The 18574-nt window shown below is 45.0% G+C and overlaps 14 non-coding genes across 14 annotated transcripts; all 14 read right to left on the bottom strand.

The window, feature by feature from the left end:
• Window positions 1-408: 408 nt before the first annotated feature.
• LOC141216388 (U2 spliceosomal RNA) lies at window positions 409-599 on the bottom strand. Its single transcript, XR_012285423.1, has one exon. It is a non-coding gene; the product is annotated as a U2 spliceosomal RNA (small nuclear RNA).
• A 1120-nt stretch (window positions 600-1719) lies between these two features.
• On the bottom strand, window positions 1720-1910 carry LOC141215305 (U2 spliceosomal RNA). The gene has a single exon (XR_012284375.1). It is a non-coding gene; the product is annotated as a U2 spliceosomal RNA (small nuclear RNA).
• Window positions 1911-3031: 1121 nt separating this feature from the next.
• On the bottom strand, window positions 3032-3222 carry LOC141216281 (U2 spliceosomal RNA). The gene has a single exon (XR_012285321.1). It is a non-coding gene; the product is annotated as a U2 spliceosomal RNA (small nuclear RNA).
• Window positions 3223-4342: 1120 nt separating this feature from the next.
• Window positions 4343-4533, bottom strand: LOC141215304 (U2 spliceosomal RNA). The gene has a single exon (XR_012284374.1). It is a non-coding gene; the product is annotated as a U2 spliceosomal RNA (small nuclear RNA).
• A 1121-nt stretch (window positions 4534-5654) lies between these two features.
• Window positions 5655-5845, bottom strand: LOC141216280 (U2 spliceosomal RNA). The gene has a single exon (XR_012285320.1). It is a non-coding gene; the product is annotated as a U2 spliceosomal RNA (small nuclear RNA).
• Window positions 5846-6959: 1114 nt separating this feature from the next.
• On the bottom strand, window positions 6960-7150 carry LOC141216608 (U2 spliceosomal RNA). The gene has a single exon (XR_012285635.1). It is a non-coding gene; the product is annotated as a U2 spliceosomal RNA (small nuclear RNA).
• A 1119-nt stretch (window positions 7151-8269) lies between these two features.
• LOC141215303 (U2 spliceosomal RNA) lies at window positions 8270-8460 on the bottom strand. The gene has a single exon (XR_012284373.1). It is a non-coding gene; the product is annotated as a U2 spliceosomal RNA (small nuclear RNA).
• A 1123-nt stretch (window positions 8461-9583) lies between these two features.
• On the bottom strand, window positions 9584-9774 carry LOC141215302 (U2 spliceosomal RNA). The gene has a single exon (XR_012284372.1). It is a non-coding gene; the product is annotated as a U2 spliceosomal RNA (small nuclear RNA).
• A 1120-nt stretch (window positions 9775-10894) lies between these two features.
• Window positions 10895-11085, bottom strand: LOC141215301 (U2 spliceosomal RNA). Its single transcript, XR_012284371.1, has one exon. It is a non-coding gene; the product is annotated as a U2 spliceosomal RNA (small nuclear RNA).
• Window positions 11086-12202: 1117 nt separating this feature from the next.
• LOC141215300 (U2 spliceosomal RNA) lies at window positions 12203-12393 on the bottom strand. Its single transcript, XR_012284370.1, has one exon. It is a non-coding gene; the product is annotated as a U2 spliceosomal RNA (small nuclear RNA).
• Window positions 12394-13513: 1120 nt separating this feature from the next.
• On the bottom strand, window positions 13514-13704 carry LOC141215299 (U2 spliceosomal RNA). Its single transcript, XR_012284369.1, has one exon. It is a non-coding gene; the product is annotated as a U2 spliceosomal RNA (small nuclear RNA).
• A 1119-nt stretch (window positions 13705-14823) lies between these two features.
• LOC141216663 (U2 spliceosomal RNA) lies at window positions 14824-15014 on the bottom strand. The gene has a single exon (XR_012285687.1). It is a non-coding gene; the product is annotated as a U2 spliceosomal RNA (small nuclear RNA).
• A 1123-nt stretch (window positions 15015-16137) lies between these two features.
• LOC141216504 (U2 spliceosomal RNA) lies at window positions 16138-16328 on the bottom strand. The gene has a single exon (XR_012285534.1). It is a non-coding gene; the product is annotated as a U2 spliceosomal RNA (small nuclear RNA).
• Window positions 16329-17450: 1122 nt separating this feature from the next.
• Window positions 17451-17641, bottom strand: LOC141215297 (U2 spliceosomal RNA). The gene has a single exon (XR_012284367.1). It is a non-coding gene; the product is annotated as a U2 spliceosomal RNA (small nuclear RNA).
• Window positions 17642-18574: the final 933 nt, after the last annotated feature.

Here is an 18574-nt window from a genome sequence, read left to right as displayed (position 1 = left end):
TTTAAAAGGCTGCTGTTGATAACAAGGGCATTTGCTAAATAGATGGTGTGTGTGCAACAATATACTGAAAGGTCAATTATATTGTGCAGCTTATCTCACCACCTGTAGTTATTTAGGTGAAAGCTCCAAAATGCTTGCCTAATATGTCTGTTTATCCAAAAGGAAGTATAGAGGGAGAGCTAGATAGATAGCATTGCATTACATTACATTACATGGCAATGCAATGCACAGTTGCTGAAGTTGAACCAAAATGAGCTTGTCATCTGGCTTCTGCAACTTTTAACATGAAAAATCCAATGAGGAGAAGAAAAGCAAAGCCAAAGAGTCCATCCCAAAATCCGACAAACAAGCAAAATGAACAAAAAGCATTGAATTCAATTCTTTCTGATTTTAGAAACTGCATTAAAGAAGGGGTGCACCAGTCCTGGAGATACTGCAATACCAGGTCAATGCGTGGAGTGGACAGAGCAAGCTCTTTTTCCATCTCCCTGTTCTAAAAATCCATTTAATATATGGTCCCCAGATAGGGGACGTATCAGATATTAAACTGATAAGAACAGATACTACACTTGATCTTAGCCAAAAGGCCGAGAAGCGATAACCAGAATTGGTTTCCGACTACGGTGCCACCCAAGGATTCTGAAAAGTCCATTTGTGGAGATGGCCACCTGGACTCCCGTTAAGAAGACATGCTGTCAACCTCTAGATCCCTCACATGCCTGCACTTTTCGGCTTGCTGCTGCTGCAATCCACGCGTTTTAGATCTGCATAACTCCACCTCTTTTAGCACAGTACCCTCAACCCCCGGCTGTTCCCTCCCGCCTCAACACCGTTGGAAGGGAGGAGAACCAATTAAGGCGGGGGGGGGGTGGAACGAGCAGCTGTCTACCCTTAGCAGGAGGGTTGCTGATTAATTACCTCTCCTGCTGCTGCTGCTGCTGGCTGTCCAGCAGCAGACTGAAGGTGGCTGCTGCTGTGCGCAGGTATATAAAGGCTCAGAGCCTATTATGACACGCGCAGCCAGCGTTCCATTGCCACATTCCGTCTACTGCAGGCGGGATACCTGGATGGCTGAATGTCACTGAGAAGCTCACAGAGACCGCCATAAGCAACAGTTTAAAAGAATGCCACAGACTAATCAACCAAACTTTTTGGGTTGGTTTCTCTTTTATAGTCTGCAGGCATTAAATGAAAGAAGTCAGTGTTCCAGCAGAGGGAGACAACGTTTCAGAAAAGGCATTGTAGCAAACCAAAAAAGAAATTTTAAGCGCAGCAGAGTAACCAGCTCACATACCTGTTAGCTCAGGTGAGTTTAAAAGGCTGCTGTTGATAACAAGGGCATTTGCTAAATAGATGGTGTGTGTGCAACAATATACTGAAAGGTCAATTATATTGTGCAGCTTATCTCACCACCTGTAGTTATTTAGGTGAAAGCTCCAAAATGCTTGCCTAATATGTCTGTTTATCCAAAAGGAAGTATAGAGGGAGAGCTAGATAGATAGCATTGCATTACATTACATTACATGGCAATGCAATGCACAGTTGCTGAAGTTGAACCAAAATGAGCTTGTCATCTGGCTTCTGCAACTTTTAACATGAAAAATCCAATGAGGAGAAGAAAAGCAAAGCCAAAGAGTGCATCCCAAAATCCGACAAACAAGCAAAATGAACAAAAAGCATTGAATTCAATTCTTTCTGATTTTAGAAACTGCATTAAAGAAGGGGTGCACCGGTCCTGGAGATACTGCAATACCAGGTCAATGCGTGGAGTGGACAGAGCAAGCTCTTTTTCCATCTCCCTGTTCTAAAAATCCATTTAATATATGGTCCCCAGATAGGGGACGTATCAGATATTAAACTGATAAGAACAGATACTACACTTGATCTTAGCCAAAAGGCCGAGAAGCGATAACCAGAATTGGTTTCCGACTACGGTGCCACCCAAGGATTCTGAAAAGTCCATTTGTGGAGATGGCCACCTGGACTCCCGTTAAGAAGACATGCTGTCAACCTCTAGATCCCTCACATGCCTGCACTTTTCGGCTTGCTGCTGCTGCAATCCACGCGTTTTAGATCTGCATAACTCCACCTCTTTTAGCACAGTACCCTCAACCCCCGGCTGTTCCCACCCGCCTCAACACCGTTGGAAGGGAGGAGAACCAATTAAGGCGGGGGGGGGGGTGGAACGAGCAGCTGTCTACCCTTAGCAGGAGGGTTGCTGATTAATTACCTCTCCTGCTGCTGCTGCTGCTGGCTGTCCAGCAGCAGACTGAAGGTGGCTGCTGCTGTGCGCAGGTATATAAAGGCTCAGAGCCTATTATGACACGCGCAGCCAGCGTTCCATTGCCACATTCCGTCTACTGCAGGCGGGATACCTGGATGGCTGAATGTCACTGAGAAGCTCACAGAGACCGCCATAAGCAACAGTTTAAAAGAATGCCACAGACTAATCAACCAAACTTTTTGGGTTGGTTTCTCTTTTATAGTCTGCAGGCATTAAATGAAAGAAGTCAGTGTTCCAGCAGAGGGAGACAACGTTTCAGAAAAGGCATTGTAGCAAACCAAAAAAGAAATTTTAAGCGCAGCAGAGTAACCAGCTCACATACCTGTTAGCTCAGGTGAGTTTAAAAGGCTGCTGTTGATAACAAGGGCATTTGCTAAATAGATGGTGTGTGTGCAACAATATACTGAAAGGTCAATTATATTGTGCAGCTTATCTCACCACCTGTAGTTATTTAGGTGAAAGCTCCAAAATGCTTGCCTAATATGTCTGTTTATCCAAAAGGAAGTATAGAGGGAGAGCTAGATAGATAGCATTGCATTACATTACATTACATGGCAATGCAATGCACAGTTGCTGAAGTTGAACCAAAATGAGCTTGTCATCTGGCTTCTGCAACTTTTAACATGAAAAATCCAATGAGGAGAAGAAAAGCAAAGCCAAAGAGTCCATCCCAAAATCCGACAAACAAGCAAAATGAACAAAAAGCATTGAATTCAATTCTTTCTGATTTTAGAAACTGCATTAAAGAAGGGGTGCACCGGTCCTGGAGATACTGCAATACCAGGTCAATGCGTGGAGTGGACAGAGCAAGCTCTTTTTCCATCTCCCTGCTCTAAAAATCCATTTAATATATGGTCCCCAGATAGGGGACGTATCAGATATTAAACTGATAAGAACAGATACTACACTTGATCTTAGCCAAAAGGCCGAGAAGCGATAACCAGAATTGGTTTCCGACTACGGTGCCACCCAAGGATTCTGAAAAGTCCATTTGTGGAGATGGCCACCTGGACTCCCGTTAAGAAGACATGCTGTCAACCTCTAGATCCCTCACATGCCTGCACTTTTCGGCTTGCTGCTGCTGCAATCCACGCGTTTTAGATCTGCATAACTCCACCTCTTTTAGCACAGTACCCTCAACCCCCGGCTGTTCCCACCCGCCTCAACACCGTTGGAAGGGAGGAGAACCAATTAAGGCGGGGGGGGGGTGGAACGAGCAGCTGTCTACCCTTAGCAGGAGGGTTGCTGATTAATTACCTCTCCTGCTGCTGCTGCTTCTGGCTGTCCAGCAGCAGACTGAAGGTGGCTGCTGCTGTGCGCAGGTATATAAAGGCTCAGAGCCTATTATGACACGCGCAGCCAGCGTTCCATTGCCACATTCCGTCTACTGCAGGCGGGATACCTGGATGGCTGAATGTCACTGAGAAGCTCACAGAGACCGCCATAAGCAACAGTTTAAAAGAATGCCACAGACTAATCAACCAAACTTTTTGGGTTGGTTTCTCTTTTATAGTCTGCAGGCATTAAATGAAAGAAGTCAGTGTTCCAGCAGAGGGAGACAACGTTTCAGAAAAGGCATTGTAGCAAACCAAAAAAGAAATTTTAAGCGCAGCAGAGTAACCAGCTCACATACCTGTTAGCTCAGGTGAGTTTAAAAGGCTGCTGTTGATAACAAGGGCATTTGCTAAATAGATGGTGTGTGTGCAACAATATACTGAAAGGTCAATTATATTGTGCAGCTTATCTCACCACCTGTAGTTATTTAGGTGAAAGCTCCAAAATGCTTGCCTAATATGTCTGTTTATCCAAAAGGAAGTATAGAGGGAGAGCTAGATAGATAGCATTGCATTACATTACATTACATGGCAATGCAATGCACAGTTGCTGAAGTTGAACCAAAATGAGCTTGTCATCTGGCTTCTGCAACTTTTAACATGAAAAATCCAATGAGGAGAAGAAAAGCAAAGCCAAAGAGTCCATCCCAAAATCCGACAAACAAGCAAAATGAACAAAAAGCATTGAATTCAATTCTTTCTGATTTTAGAAACTGCATTAAAGAAGGGGTGCACCGGTCCTGGAGATACTGCAATACCAGGTCAATGCGTGGAGTGGACAGAGCAAGCTCTTTTTCCATCTCCCTGTTCTAAAAATCCATTTAATATATGGTCCCCAGATAGGGGACGTATCAGATATTAAACTGATAAGAACAGATACTACACTTGATCTTAGCCAAAAGGCCGAGAAGCGATAACCAGAATTGGTTTCCGACTACGGTGCCACCCAAGGATTCTGAAAAGTCCATTTGTGGAGATGGCCACCTGGACTCCCGTTAAGAAGACATGCTGTCAACCTCTAGATCCCTCACATGCCTGCACTTTTCGGCTTGCTGCTGCTGCAATCCACGCGTTTTAGATCTGCATAACTCCACCTCTTTTAGCACAGTACCCTCAACCCCCGGCTGTTCCCACCCGCCTCAACACCGTTGGAAGGGAGGAGAACCAATTAAGGCGGGGGTGGGGGTGGAACGAGCAGCTGTCTACCCTTAGCAAGAGGGTTTCTGATTAATTACCTCTCCTGCTGCTGCTGCTGCTGGCTGTCCAGCAGCAGACTGAAGGTGGCTGCTGCTGTGCGCAGGTATATAAAGGCTCAGAGCCTATTATGACACGCGCAGCCAGCGTTCCATTGCCACATTCCGTCTACTGCAGGCGGGATACCTGGATGGCTGAATGTCACTGAGAAGCTCACAGAGACCGCCATAAGCAACAGTTTAAAAGAATGCCACAGACTAATCAACCAAACTTTTTGGGTTGGTTTCTCTTTTATAGTCTGCAGGCATTAAATGAAAGAAGTCAGTGTTCCAGCAGAGGGAGACAACGTTTCAGAAAAGGCATTGTAGCAAACCAAAAAAGAAATTTTAAGCGCAGCAGAGTAACCAGCTCACATACCTGTTAGCTCAGGTGAGTTTAAAAGGCTGCTGTTGATAACAAGGGCATTTGCTAAATAGATGGTGTGTGTGCAACAATATACTGAAAGGTCAATTATATTGTGCAGCTTATCTCACCACCTGTAGTTATTTAGGTGAAAGCTCCAAAATGCTTGCCTAATATGTCTGTTTATCCAAAAGGAAGTATAGAGGGAGAGCTAGATAGATAGCATTGCATTACATTACATTACATGGCAATGCAATGCACAGTTGCTGAAGTTGAACCAAAATGAGCTTGTCATCTGGCTTCTGCAACTTTTAACATGAAAAATCCAATGAGGAGAAGAAAAGCAAAGCCAAAGAGTCCATCCCAAAATCCGACAAACAAGCAAAATGAACAAAAAGCATTGAATTCAATTCTTTCTGATTTTAGAAACTGCATTAAAGAAGGGGTGCACCGGTCCTGGAGATACTGCAATACCAGGTCAATGCGTGGAGTGGACAGAGCAAGCTCTTTTTCCATCTCCCTGCTCTAAAAATCCATTTAATATATGGTCCCCAGATAGGGGACGTATCAGATATTAAACTGATAAGAACAGATACTACACTTGATCTTAGCCAAAAGGCCGAGAAGCGATAACCAGAATTGGTTTCCGACTACGGTGCCACCCAAGGATTCTGAAAAGTCCATTTGTGGAGATGGCCACCTGGACTCCCGTTAGGAAGACATGCTGTCAACCTCTAGATCCCTCACATGCCTGCACTTTTCGGCTTGCTGCTGCTGCAATCCACGCGTTTTAGATCTGCATAACTCCACCTCTTTTAGCACAGTACCCTCAACCCCCGGCTGTTCCCACCCGCCTCAACACCGTTGGAAGGGAGGAGAACCAATTAAGGCAGGGGGGGGTGGAACGAGCAGCTGTCTACCCTTAGCAGGAGGGTTGCTGATTAATTACCTCTCCTGCTGCTGCTGCTGCTGGCTGTCCAGCAGCAGACTGAAGGTGGCTGCTGCTGTGCGCAGGTATATAAAGGCTCAGAGCCTATTATGACACGCGCAGCCAGCGTTCCATTGCCACATTCCGTCTACTGCAGGCGGGATACCTGGATGGCTGAATGTCACTGAGAAGCTCACAGAGACCGCCATAAGCAACAGTTTAAAAGAATGCCACAGACTAATCAACCAAACTTTTTGGGTTGGTTTCTCTTTTATAGTCTGCAGGCATTAAATGAAAGAAGTCAGTGTTCCAGCAGAGGGAGACAACGTTTCAGAAAAGGCATTGTAGCAAACCAAAAAAGAAATTTTAAGCGCAGCAGAGTAACCAGCTCACATACCTGTTAGCTCAGGTGAGTTTAAAAGGCTGCTGTTGATAACAAGGGCATTTGCTAAATAGATGGTGTGTGTGCAACAATATACTGAAAGGTCAATTATATTGTGCAGCTTATCTCACCACCTGTAGTTATTTAGGTGAAAGCTCCAAAATGCTTGCCTAATATGTCTGTTTATCCAAAAGGAAGTATAGAGGGAGAGCTAGATAGATAGCATTGCATTACATTACATGGCAATGCAATGCACAGTTGCTGAAGTTGAACCAAAATGAGCTTGTCATCTGGCTTCTGCAACTTTTAACATGAAAAATCCAATGAGGAGAAGAAAAGCAAAGCCAAAGAGTCCATCCCAAAATCCGACAAACAAGCAAAATGAACAAAAAGCATTGAATTCAATTCTTTCTGATTTTAGAAACTGCATTAAAGAAGGGGTGCACCAGTCTTGGAGATACTGCAATACCAGGTCAATGCGTGGAGTGGACAGAGCAAGCTCTTTTTCCATCTCCCTGTTCTAAAAATCCATTTAATATATGGTCCCCAGATAGGGGACGTATCAGATATTAAACTGATAAGAACAGATACTACACTTGATCTTAGCCAAAAGGCCGAGAAGCGATAACCAGAATTGGTTTCCGACTACGGTGCCACCCAAGGATTCTGAAAAGTCCATTTGTGGAGATGGCCACCTGGACTCCCGTTAAGAAGACATGCTGTCAACCTCTAGATCCCTCACATGCCTGCACTTTTCGGCTTGCTGCTGCTGCAATCCACGCGTTTTAGATCTGCATAACTCCACCTCTTTTAGCACAGTACCCTCAACCCCCGGCTGTTCCCACCCGCCTCAACACCGTTGGAAGGGAGGAGAACCAATTAGGCGGGGGGGGGGTGGAACGAGCAGCTGTCTACCCTTAGCAGGAGGGTTGCTGATTAATTACCTCTCCTGCTGCTGCTGCTGCTGGCTGTCCAGCAGCAGACTGAAGGTGGCTGCTGCTGTGCGCAGGTATATAAAGGCTCAGAGCCTATTATGACACGCGCAGCCAGCGTTCCATTGCCACATTCCGTCTACTGCAGGCGGGATACCTGGATGGCTGAATGTCACTGAGAAGCTCACAGAGACCGCCATAAGCAACAGTTTAAAAGAATGCCACAGACTAATCAACCAAACTTTTTGGGTTGGTTTCTCTTTTATAGTCTGCAGGCATTAAATGAAAGAAGTCAGTGTTCCAGCAGAGGGAGACAACGTTTCAGAAAAGGCATTGTAGCAAACCAAAAAAGAAATTTTAAGCGCAGCAGAGTAACCAGCTCACATACCTGTTAGCTCAGGTGAGTTTAAAAGGCTGCTGTTGATAACAAGGGCATTTGCTAAATAGATGGTGTGTGTGCAACAATATACTGAAAGGTCAATTATATTGTGCAGCTTATCTCACCACCTGTAGTTATTTAGTTGAAAGCTCCAAAATGCTTGCCTAATATGTCTGTTTATCCAAAAGGAAGTATAGAGGGAGAGCTAGATAGATAGCATTGCATTACATTACATTACATGGCAATGCAATGCACAGTTGCTGAAGTTGAACCAAAATGAGCTTGTCATCTGGCTTCTGCAACTTTTAACATGAAAAATCCAATGAGGAGAAGAAAAGCAAAGCCAAAGAGTCCATCCCAAAATCCGACAAACAAGCAAAATGAACAAAAAGCATTGAATTCAATTCTTTCTGATTTTAGAAACTGCATTAAAGAAGGGGTGCACCGGTCCTGGAGATACTGCAATACCAGGTCAATGCGTGGAGTGGACAGAGCAAGCTCTTTTTCCATCTCCCTGTTCTAAAAATCCATTTAATATATGGTCCCCAGATAGGGGACGTATCAGATATTAAACTGATAAGAACAGATACTACACTTGATCTTAGCCAAAAGGCCGAGAAGCGATAACCAGAATTGGTTTCCGACTACGGTGCCACCCAAGGATTCTGAAAAGTCCATTTGTGGAGATGGCCACCTGGACTCCCGTTAAGAAGACATGCTGTCAACCTCTAGATCCCTCACATGCCTGCACTTTTCGGCTTGCTGCTGCTGCAATCCACGCGTTTTACATCTGCATAACTCCACCTCTTTTAGCACAGTACCCTCAACCCCCGGCTGTTCCCACCCGCCTCAACACCGTTGGAAGGGAGGAGAACCAATTAAGGCGGGGGGGGGGGGGTGGAACGAGCAGCTGTCTACCCTTAGCAGGAGGGTTGCTGATTAATTACCTCTCCTGCTGCTGCTGCTGCTGGCTGTCCAGCAGCAGACTGAAGGTGGCTGCTGCTGTGCGCAGGTATATAAAGGCTCAGAGCCTATTATGACACGCGCAGCCAGCGTTCCATTGCCACATTCCGTCTACTGCAGGCGGGATACCTGGATGGCTGAATGTCACTGAGAAGCTCACAGAGACCGCCATAAGCAACAGTTTAAAAGAATGCCACAGACTAATCAACCAAACTTTTTGGGTTGGTTTCTCTTTTATAGTCTGCAGGCATTAAATGAAAGAAGTCAGTGTTCCAGCAGAGGGAGACAACGTTTCAGAAAAGGCATTGTAGCAAACCAAAAAAGAAATTTTAAGCGCAGCAGAGTAACCAGCTCACATACCTGTTAGCTCAGGTGAGTTTAAAAGGCTGCTGTTGATAACAAGGGCTTTTGCTAAATAGATGGTGTGTGTGCAACAATATACTGAAAGGTCAATTATATTGTGCAGCTTATCTCACCACCTGTAGTTATTTAGGTGAAAGCTCCAAAATGCTTGCCTAATATGTCTGTTTATCCAAAAGGAAGTATAGAGGGAGAGCTAGATAGATAGCATTGCATTACATTACATTACATGGCAATGCAATGCACAGTTGCTGAAGTTGAACCAAAATGAGCTTGTCATCTGGCTTCTGCAACTTTTAACATGAAAAATCCAATGAGGAGAAGAAAAGCAAAGCCAAAGAGTCCATCCCAAAATCCGACAAACAAGCAAAATGAACAAAAAGCATTGAATTCAATTCTTTCTGATTTTAGAAACTGCATTAAAGAAGGGGTGCACCGGTCCTGGAGATACTGCAATACCAGGTCAATGCGTGGAGTGGACAGAGCAAGCTCTTTTTCCATCTCCCTGTTCTAAAAATCCATTTAATATATGGTCCCCAGATAGGGGACGTATCAGATATTAAACTGATAAGAACAGATACTACACTTGATCTTAGCCAAAAGGCCGAGAAGCGATAACCAGAATTGGTTTCCGACTACGGTGCCACCCAAGGATTCTGAAAAGTCCATTTGTGGAGATGGCCACCTGGACTCCCGTTAAGAAGACATGCTGTCAACCTCTAGATCCCTCACATGCCTGCACTTTTCGGCTTGCTGCTGCTGCAATCCACGCGTTTTAGATCTGCATAACTCCACCTCTTTTAGCACAGTACCCTCAACCCCCGGCTGTTCCCACCCGCCTCAACACCGTTGGAAGGGAGGAGAACCAATTAAGGCGGGGGGGGGGTGGAACGAGCAGCTGTCTACCCTTAGCAGGAGGGTTGCTGATTAATTACCTCTCCTGCTGCTGCTGCTGCTGGCTGTCCAGCAGCAGACTGAAGGTGGCTGCTGCTGTGCGCAGGTATATAAAGGCTCAGAGCCTATTATGACACGCGCAGCCAGCGTTCCATTGCCACATTCCGTCTACTGCAGGCGGGATACCTGGATGGCTGAATGTCACTGAGAAGCTCACAGAGACCGCCATAAGCAACAGTTTAAAAGAATGCCACAGACTAATCAACCAAACTTTTTGGGTTGGTTTCTCTTTTATAGTCTGCAGGCATTAAATGAAAGAAGTCAGTGTTCCAGCAGAGGGAGACAACATTTCAGAAAAGGCATTGTAGCAAACCAAAAAAGAAATTTTAAGCGCAGCAGAGTAACCAGCTCACATACCTGTTAGCTCAGGTGAGTTTAAAAGGCTGCTGTTGATAACAAGGGCATTTGCTAAATAGATGGTGTGTGTGCAACAATATACTGAAAGGTCAATTATATTGTGCAGCTTATCTCACCACCTGTAGTTATTTAGGTGAAAGCTCCAAAATGCTTGCCTAATATGTCTGTTTATCCAAAAGGAAGTATAGAGGGAGAGCTAGATAGATAGCATTGCATTACATTACATTACATGGCAATGCAATGCACAGTTGCTGAAGTTGAACCAAAATGAGCTTGTCATCTGGTTTCTGCAACTTTTAACATGAAAAATCCAATGAGGAGAAGAAAAGCAAAGCCAAAGAGTCCATCCCAAAATCCGACAAACAAGCAAAATGAACAAAAAGCATTGAATTCAATTCTTTCTGATTTTAGAAACTGCATTAAAGAAGGGGTGCACCGGTCCTGGAGATACTGCAATACCAGGTCAATGCGTGGAGTGGACAGAGCAAGCTCTTTTTCCATCTCCCTGTTCTAAAAATCCATTTAATATATGGTCCCCAGATAGGGGACGTATCAGATATTAAACTGATAAGAACAGATACTACACTTGATCTTAGCCAAAAGGCCGAGAAGCGATAACCAGAATTGGTTTCCGACTACGGTGCCACCCAAGGATTCTGAAAAGTCCATTTGTGGAGATGGCCACCTGGACTCGCGTTAAGAAGACATGCTGTCAACCTCTAGATCCCTCACATGCCTGCACTTTTCGGCTTGCTGCTGCTGCAATCCACGCGTTTTAGATCTGCATAACTCCACCTCTTTTAGCACAGTACCCTCAACCCCCGGCTGTTCCCACCCGCCTCAACACCGTTGGAAGGGAGGAGAACCAATTAAGGCGGGGGGGGGGTGGAACGAGCAGCTGTCTACCCTTAGCAGGAGGGTTGCTGATTAATTACCTCTCCTGCTGCTGCTGCTGGCTGTCCAGCAGCAGACTGAAGGTGGCTGCTGCTGTGCGCAGGTATATAAAGGCTCAGAGCCTATTATGACACGCGCAGCCAGCATTCCATTGCCACATTCCGTCTACTGCAGGCGGGATACCTGGATGGCTGAATGTCACTGAGAAGCTCACAGAGACCGCCATAAGCAACAGTTTAAAAGAATGCCACAGACTAATCAACCAAACTTTTTGGGTTGGTTTCTCTTTTATAGTCTGCAGGCATTAAATGAAAGAAGTCAGTGTTCCAGCAGAGGGAGACAACGTTTCAGAAAAGGCATTGTAGCAAACCAAAAAAGAAATTTTAAGCGCAGCAGAGTAACCAGCGCACATACCTGTTAGCTCAGGTGAGTTTAAAAGGCTGCTGTTGATAACAAGGGCATTTGCTAAATAGATGGTGTGTGTGCAACAATATACTGAAAGGTCAATTATATTGTGCAGCTTATCTCACCACCTGTAGTTATTTAGGTGAAAGCTCCAAAATGCTTGCCTAATATGTTTGTTTATCCAAAAGGAAGTATAGAGGGAGAGCTAGATAGATAGCATTGCATTACATTACATTACATGGCAATGCAATGCACAGTTGCTGAAGTTGAACCAAAATGAGCTTGTCATCTGGCTTCTGCAACTTTTAACATGAAAAATCCAATGAGGAGAAGAAAAGCAAAGCCAAAGAGTCCATCCCAAAATCCGACAAACAAGCAAAATGAACAAAAAGCATTGAATTCAATTCTTTCTGATTTTAGAAACTGCATTAAAGAAGGGGTGCACCGGTCCTGGAGATACTGCAATACCAGGTCAATGCGTGGAGTGGACAGAGCAAGCTCTTTTTCCATCTCCCTGTTCTAAAAATCCATTTAATATATGGTCCCCAGATAGGGGACGTATCAGATATTAAACTGATAAGAACAGATACTACACTTGATCTTAGCCAAAAGGCCGAGAAGCGATAACCAGAATTGGTTTCCGACTACGGTGCCACCCAAGGATTCTGAAAAGTCCATTTGTGGAGATGGCCACCTGGACTCCCGTTAAGAAGACATGCTGTCAACCTCTAGATCCCTCACATGCCTGCACTTTTCGGCTTGCTGCTGCTGCAATCCACGCGTTTTAGATCTGCATAACTCCACCTCTTTTAGCACAGTACCCTCAACCCCCGGCTGTTCCCACCCGCCTCAACACCGTTGGAAGGGAGGAGAACCAATTAAGGCGGGGGGGGGGTGGAACGAGCAGCTGTCTACCCTTAGCAGGAGGGTTGCTGATTAATTACCTCTCCTGCTGCTGCTGCTGCTGGCTGTCCAGCAGCAGACTGAAGGTGGCTGCTGCTGTGCGCAGGTATATAAAGGCTCAGAGCCTATTATGACACGCGCAGCCAGCGTTCCATTGCCACATTCCGTCTACTGCAGGCGGGATACCTGGATGGCTGAATGTCACTGAGAAGCTCACAGAGACCGCCATAAGCAAGAGTTTAAAAGAATGCCACAGACTAATCAACCAAACTTTTTGGGTTGGTTTCTCTTTTATAGTCTGCAGGCATTAAATGAAAGAAGTCAGTGTTCCAGCAGAGGGAGACAACGTTTCAGAAAAGGCATTGTAGCAAACCAAAAAAGAAATTTTAAGCGCAGCAGAGTAACCAGCTCACATACCTGTTAGCTCAGGTGAGTTTAAAAGGCTGCTGTTGATAACAAGGGCATTTGCTAAATAGATGGTGTGTGTGCAACAATATACTGAAAGGTCAATTATATTGTGCAGCTTATCTCACCACCTGTAGTTATTTAGGTGAAAGCTCCAAAATGCTTGCCTAATATGTCTGTTTATCCAAAAGGAAGTATAGAGGGAGAGCTAGATAGATAGCATTGCATTACATTACATTACATGGCAATGCAATGCACAGTTGCTGAAGTTGAACCAAAATGAGCTTGTCATCTGGCTTCTGCAACTTTTAACATGAAAAATCCAATGAGGAGAAGAAAAGCAAAGCCAAAGAGTCCATCCCAAAATCCGACAAACAAGCAAAATGAACAAAAAGCATTGAATTCAATTCTTTCTGATTTTAGAAACTGCATTAAAGAAGGGGTGCACCGGTCCTGGAGATACTGCAATACCAGGTCAATGCGTGGAGTGGACAGAGCAAGCTCTTTTTCCATCTCCCTGTTCTAAAAATCCATTTAATATATGGTCCCCAGATAGGGGACGTATCAGATATTAAACTGATAAGAACAGATACTACACTTGATCTTAGCCAAAAGGCCGAGAAGCGATAACCAGAATTGGTTTCCGACTACGGTGCCACCCAAGGATTCTGAAAAGTCCATTTGTGGAGATGGCCACCTGGACTCCCGTTAAGAAGACATGCTGTCAACCTCTAGATCCCTCACATGCCTGCACTTTTCGGCTTGCTGCTGCTGCAATCCACGCGTTTTAGATCTGCATAACTCCACCTCTTTTAGCACAGTACTCTCAACCCCCGGCTGTTCCCATCCGCCTCAACACCGTTGGAAGGGAGGAGAACCAATTAAGGCGGGGGGGGGGTGGAACGAGCAGCTGTCTACCTTAGCAGGAGGGTTGCTGATTAATTACCTCTCCTGCTGCTGCTGCTGCTGGCTGTCCAGCAGCAGACTGAAGGTGGCTGCTGCTGTGCGCAGGTATATAAAGGCTCAGAGCCTATTATGACACGCGCAGCCAGCGTTCCATTGCCACATTCCGTCTACTGCAGGCGGGATACCTGGATGGCTGAATGTCACTGAGAAGCTCACAGAGACCGCCATAAGCAACAGTTTAAAAGAATGCCACAGACTAATCAACCAAACTTTTTGGGTTGGTTTCTCTTTTATAGTCTGCAGGCATTAAATGAAAGAAGTCAGTGTTCCAGCAGAGGGAGACAACGTTTCAGAAAAGGCATTGTAGCAAACCAAAAAAGAAATTTTAAGCGCAGCAGAGTAACCAGCTCACATACCTGTTAGCTCAGGTGAGTTTAAAAGGCTGCTGTTGATAACAAGGGCATTTGCTAAATAGATGGTGTGTGTGCAACAATATACTGAAAGGTCAATTATATTGTGCAGCTTATCTCACCACCTGTAGTTATTTAGGTGAAAGCTCCAAAATGCTTGCCTAATATGTCTGTTTATCCAAAAGGAAGTATAGAGGGAGAGCTAGATAGATAGCATTGCATTACATTACATTACATGGCAATGCAATGCACAGTTGCTGAAGTTGAACCAAAATGAGCTTGTCATCTGGCTTCTGCAACTTTTAACATGAAAAATCCAATGAGGAGAAGAAAAGCAAAGCCAAAGAGTCCATCCCAAAATCCGACAAACAAGCAAAATGAACAAAAAGCATTGAATTCAATTCTTTCTGATTTTAGAAACTGCATTAAAGAAGGGGTGCACCGGTCCTGGAGATACTGCAATACCAGGTCAATGCGTGGAGTGGACAGAGCAAGCTCTTTTTCCATCTCCCTGTTCTAAAAATCCATTTAATATATGGTCCCCAGATAGGGGACGTATCAGATATTAAACTGATAAGAACAGATACTACACTTGAACTTAGCCAAAAGGCCGAGAAGCGATAACCAGAATTGGTTTCCGACTACGGTGCCACCCAAGGATTCTGAAAAGTCCATTTGTGGAGATGGCCACCTGGACTCCCGTTAAGAAGACATGCTGTCAACCTCTAGATCCCTCACATGCCTGCACTTTTCGGCTTGCTGCTGCTGCAATCCACGCGTTTTAGATCTGCATAACTCCACCTCTTTTAGCACAGTACCCTCAACCCCCGGCTGTTCCCACCCGCCTCAACACCGTTGGAAGGGAGGAGAACCAATTAAGGCGGGGGGGGGGGGGTGGAACGAGCAGCTGTCTACCCTTAGCAGGAGGGTTGCTGATTAATTACCTCTCCTGCTGCTGCTGCTGCTGGCTGTCCAGCAGCAGACTGAAGGTGGCTGCTGCTGTGCGCAGGTATATAAAGGCTCAGAGCCTATTATGACACGCGCAGCCAGCGTTCCATTGCCACATTCCGTCTACTGCAGGCGGGATACCTGGATGGCTGAATGTCACTGAGAAGCTCACAGAGACCGCCATAAGCAACAGTTTAAAAGAATGCCACAGACTAATCAACCAAACTTTTTGGGTTGGTTTCTCTTTTATAGTCTGCAGGCATTAAATGAAAGAAGTCAGTGTTCCAGCAGAGGGAGACAACGTTTCCGAAAAGGCATTGTAGCAAACCAAAAAAGAAATTTTAAGCGCAGCAGAGTAACCAGCTCACATACCTGTTAGCTCAGGTGAGTTTAAAAGGCTGCTGTTGATAACAAGGGCATTTGCTAAATAGATGGTGTTTGTGCAACAATATACTGAAAGGTCAATTATATTGTGCAGCTTATCTCACCACCTGTAGTTATTTAGGTGAAAGCTCCAAAATGCTTGCCTAATATGTCTGTTTATCCAAAAGGAAGTATAGAGGGAGAGCTAGATAGATAGCATTGCATTACATTACATTACATGGCAATGCAATGCACAGTTGCTGAAGTTGAACCAAAATGAGCTTGTCATCTGGCTTCTGCAACTTTTAACATGAAAAATCCAATGAGGAGAAGAAAAGCAAAGCCAAAGAGTCCATCCCAATATCCGACAAACAAGCAAAATGAACAAAAAGCATTGAATTCAATTCTTTCTGATTTTAGAAACTGCATTAAAGAAGGGGTTCACCGGTCCTGGAGATACTGCAATACCAGGTCAATGCGTGGAGTGGACAGAGCAAGCTCTTTTTCCATCTCCCTGTTCTAAAAATCCATTTAATATATGGTCCCCAGATAGGGGACGTATCAGATATTAAACTGATAAGAACAGATACTACACTTGATCTTAGCCAAAAGGCCGAGAAGCGATAACCAGAATTGGTTTCCGACTACGGTGCCACCCAAGGATTCTGAAAAGTCCATTTGTGGAGATGGCCACCTGGACTCCCGTTAAGAAGACATGCTGTCAACCTCTAGATCCCTCACATGCCTGCACTTTTCGGCTTGCTGCTGCTGCAATCCACGCGTTTTAGATCTGCATAACTCCACCTCTTTTAGCACAGTACCCTCAACCCCCGGCTGTTCCCACCCGCCTCAACACCGTTGGAAGGGAGGAGAACCAATTAAGGCGGGGGGGGGGGGTGGAACGAGCAGCTGTCTACCCTTAGCAGGAGGGTTGCTGATTAATTACCTCTCCTGCTGCTGCTGCTGCTGGCTGTCCAGCAGCAGACTGAAGGTGGCTGCTGCTGTGCGCAGGTATATAAAGGCTCAGAGCCTATTATGACACGCGCAGCCAGCGTTCCATTGCCACATTCCGTCTACTGCAGGCGGGATACCTGGATGGCTGAATGTCACTGAGAAGCTCACAGAGACCGCCATAAGCAACAGTTTAAAAGAATGCCACAGACTAATCAACCAAACTTTTTGGGTTGGTTTCTCTTTTATAGTCTGCAGGCATTAAATGAAAGAAGTCAGTGTTCCAGCAGAGGGAGACAACGTTTCAGAAAAGGCATTGTAGCAAACCAAAAAAGAAATTTTAAGCGCAGCAGAGTAACCAGCTCACATACCTGTTAGCTCAGGTGAGTTTAAAAGGCTGCTGTTGATAACAAGGGCATTTGCTAAATAGATGGTGTGTGTGCAACAATATACTGAAAGGTCAATTATATTGTGCAGCTTATCTCACCACCTGTAGTTATTTAGGTGAAAGCTCCAAAATGCTTGCCTAATATGTCTGTTTATCCAAAAGGAAGTATAGAGGGAGAGCTAGATAGATAGCATTGCATTACATTACATTACATGGCAATGCAATGCACAGTTGCTGAAGTTGAACCAAAATGAGCTTGTCATCTGGCTTCTGCAACTTTTAACATGAAAAATCCAATGAGGAGAAGAAAAGCAAAGCCAAAGAGTCCATCCCAAAATCCGACAAACAAGCAAAATGAACAAAAAGCATTGAATTCAATTCTTTCTGATTTTAGAAACTGCATTAAAGAAGGGGTGCACCGGTCCTGGAGATACTGCAATACCAGGTCAATGCGTGGAGTGGACAGAGCAAGCTCTTTTTCCATCTCCCTGTTCTAAAAATCCATTTAATATATGGTCCCCAGATAGGGGACGTATCAGATATTAAACTGATAAGAACAGATACTACACTTGATCTTAGCCAAAAGGCCGAGAAGCGATAACCAGAATTGGTTTCCGACTACGGTGCCACCCAAGGATTCTGAAAAGTCCATTTGTGGAGATGGCCACCTGGACTCCCGTTAAGAAGACATGCTGTCAACCTCTAGATCCCTCACATGCCTGCACTTTTCGGCTTGCTGCTGCTGCAATCCACGCGTTTTAGATCTGCATAACTCCACCTCTTTTAGCACAGTACCCTCAACCCCCGGCTGTTCCCACCCGCCTCAACACCGTTGGAAGGGAGGAGAACCAATTAAGGCGGGGGGTGGGGTGGAACGAGCAGCTGTCTACCCTTAGCAGGAGGGTTGCTGATTAATTACCTCTCCTGCTGCTGCTGCTGCTGGCTGTCCAGCAGCAGACTGAAGGTGGCTGCTGCTGTGCGCAGGTATATTAAGGCTCAGAGCCTATTATGACACGCGCAGCCAGCGTTCCATTGCCACATTCCGTCTACTGCAGGCGGGATACCTGGATGGCTGAATGTCACTGAGAAGCTCACAGAGACCGCCATAAGCAACAGTTTAAAAGAATGCCACAGACTAATCAACCAAACTTTTTGGGTTGGTTTCTCTTTTATAGTCTGCAGGCATTAAATGAAAGAAGTCAGTGTTCCAGCAGAGGGAGACAACGTTTCAGAAAAGGCATTGTAGCAAACCAAAAAAGAAATTTTAAGCGCAGCAGAGTAACCAGCTCACATACCTGTTAGCTCAGGTGAGTTTAAAAGGCTGCTGTTGATAACAAGGGCATTTGCTAAATAGATGGTGTGTGTGCAACAATATACTGAAAGGTCAATTATATTGTGCAGCTTATCTCACCACCTGTAGTTATTTAGGTGAAAGCTCCAAAATGCTTGCCTAATATGTCTGTTTATCCAAAAGGAAGTATAGAGGGAGAGCTAGATAGATAGCATTGCATTACATTACATTACATGGCAAT

Source organism: Phyllobates terribilis, unplaced genomic scaffold, assembly GCF_046119375.1.
Source record: "Phyllobates terribilis strain yellow unplaced genomic scaffold, ASM4611937v1 Scaffold_236__1_contigs__length_3049075, whole genome shotgun sequence".
Classification (NCBI taxonomy): domain Eukaryota; kingdom Metazoa; phylum Chordata; class Amphibia; order Anura; family Dendrobatidae; genus Phyllobates; species Phyllobates terribilis.
Note: the sequence above shows the minus strand (reverse complement) of the source record. Positions and strands in the feature narration are given on the sequence as shown.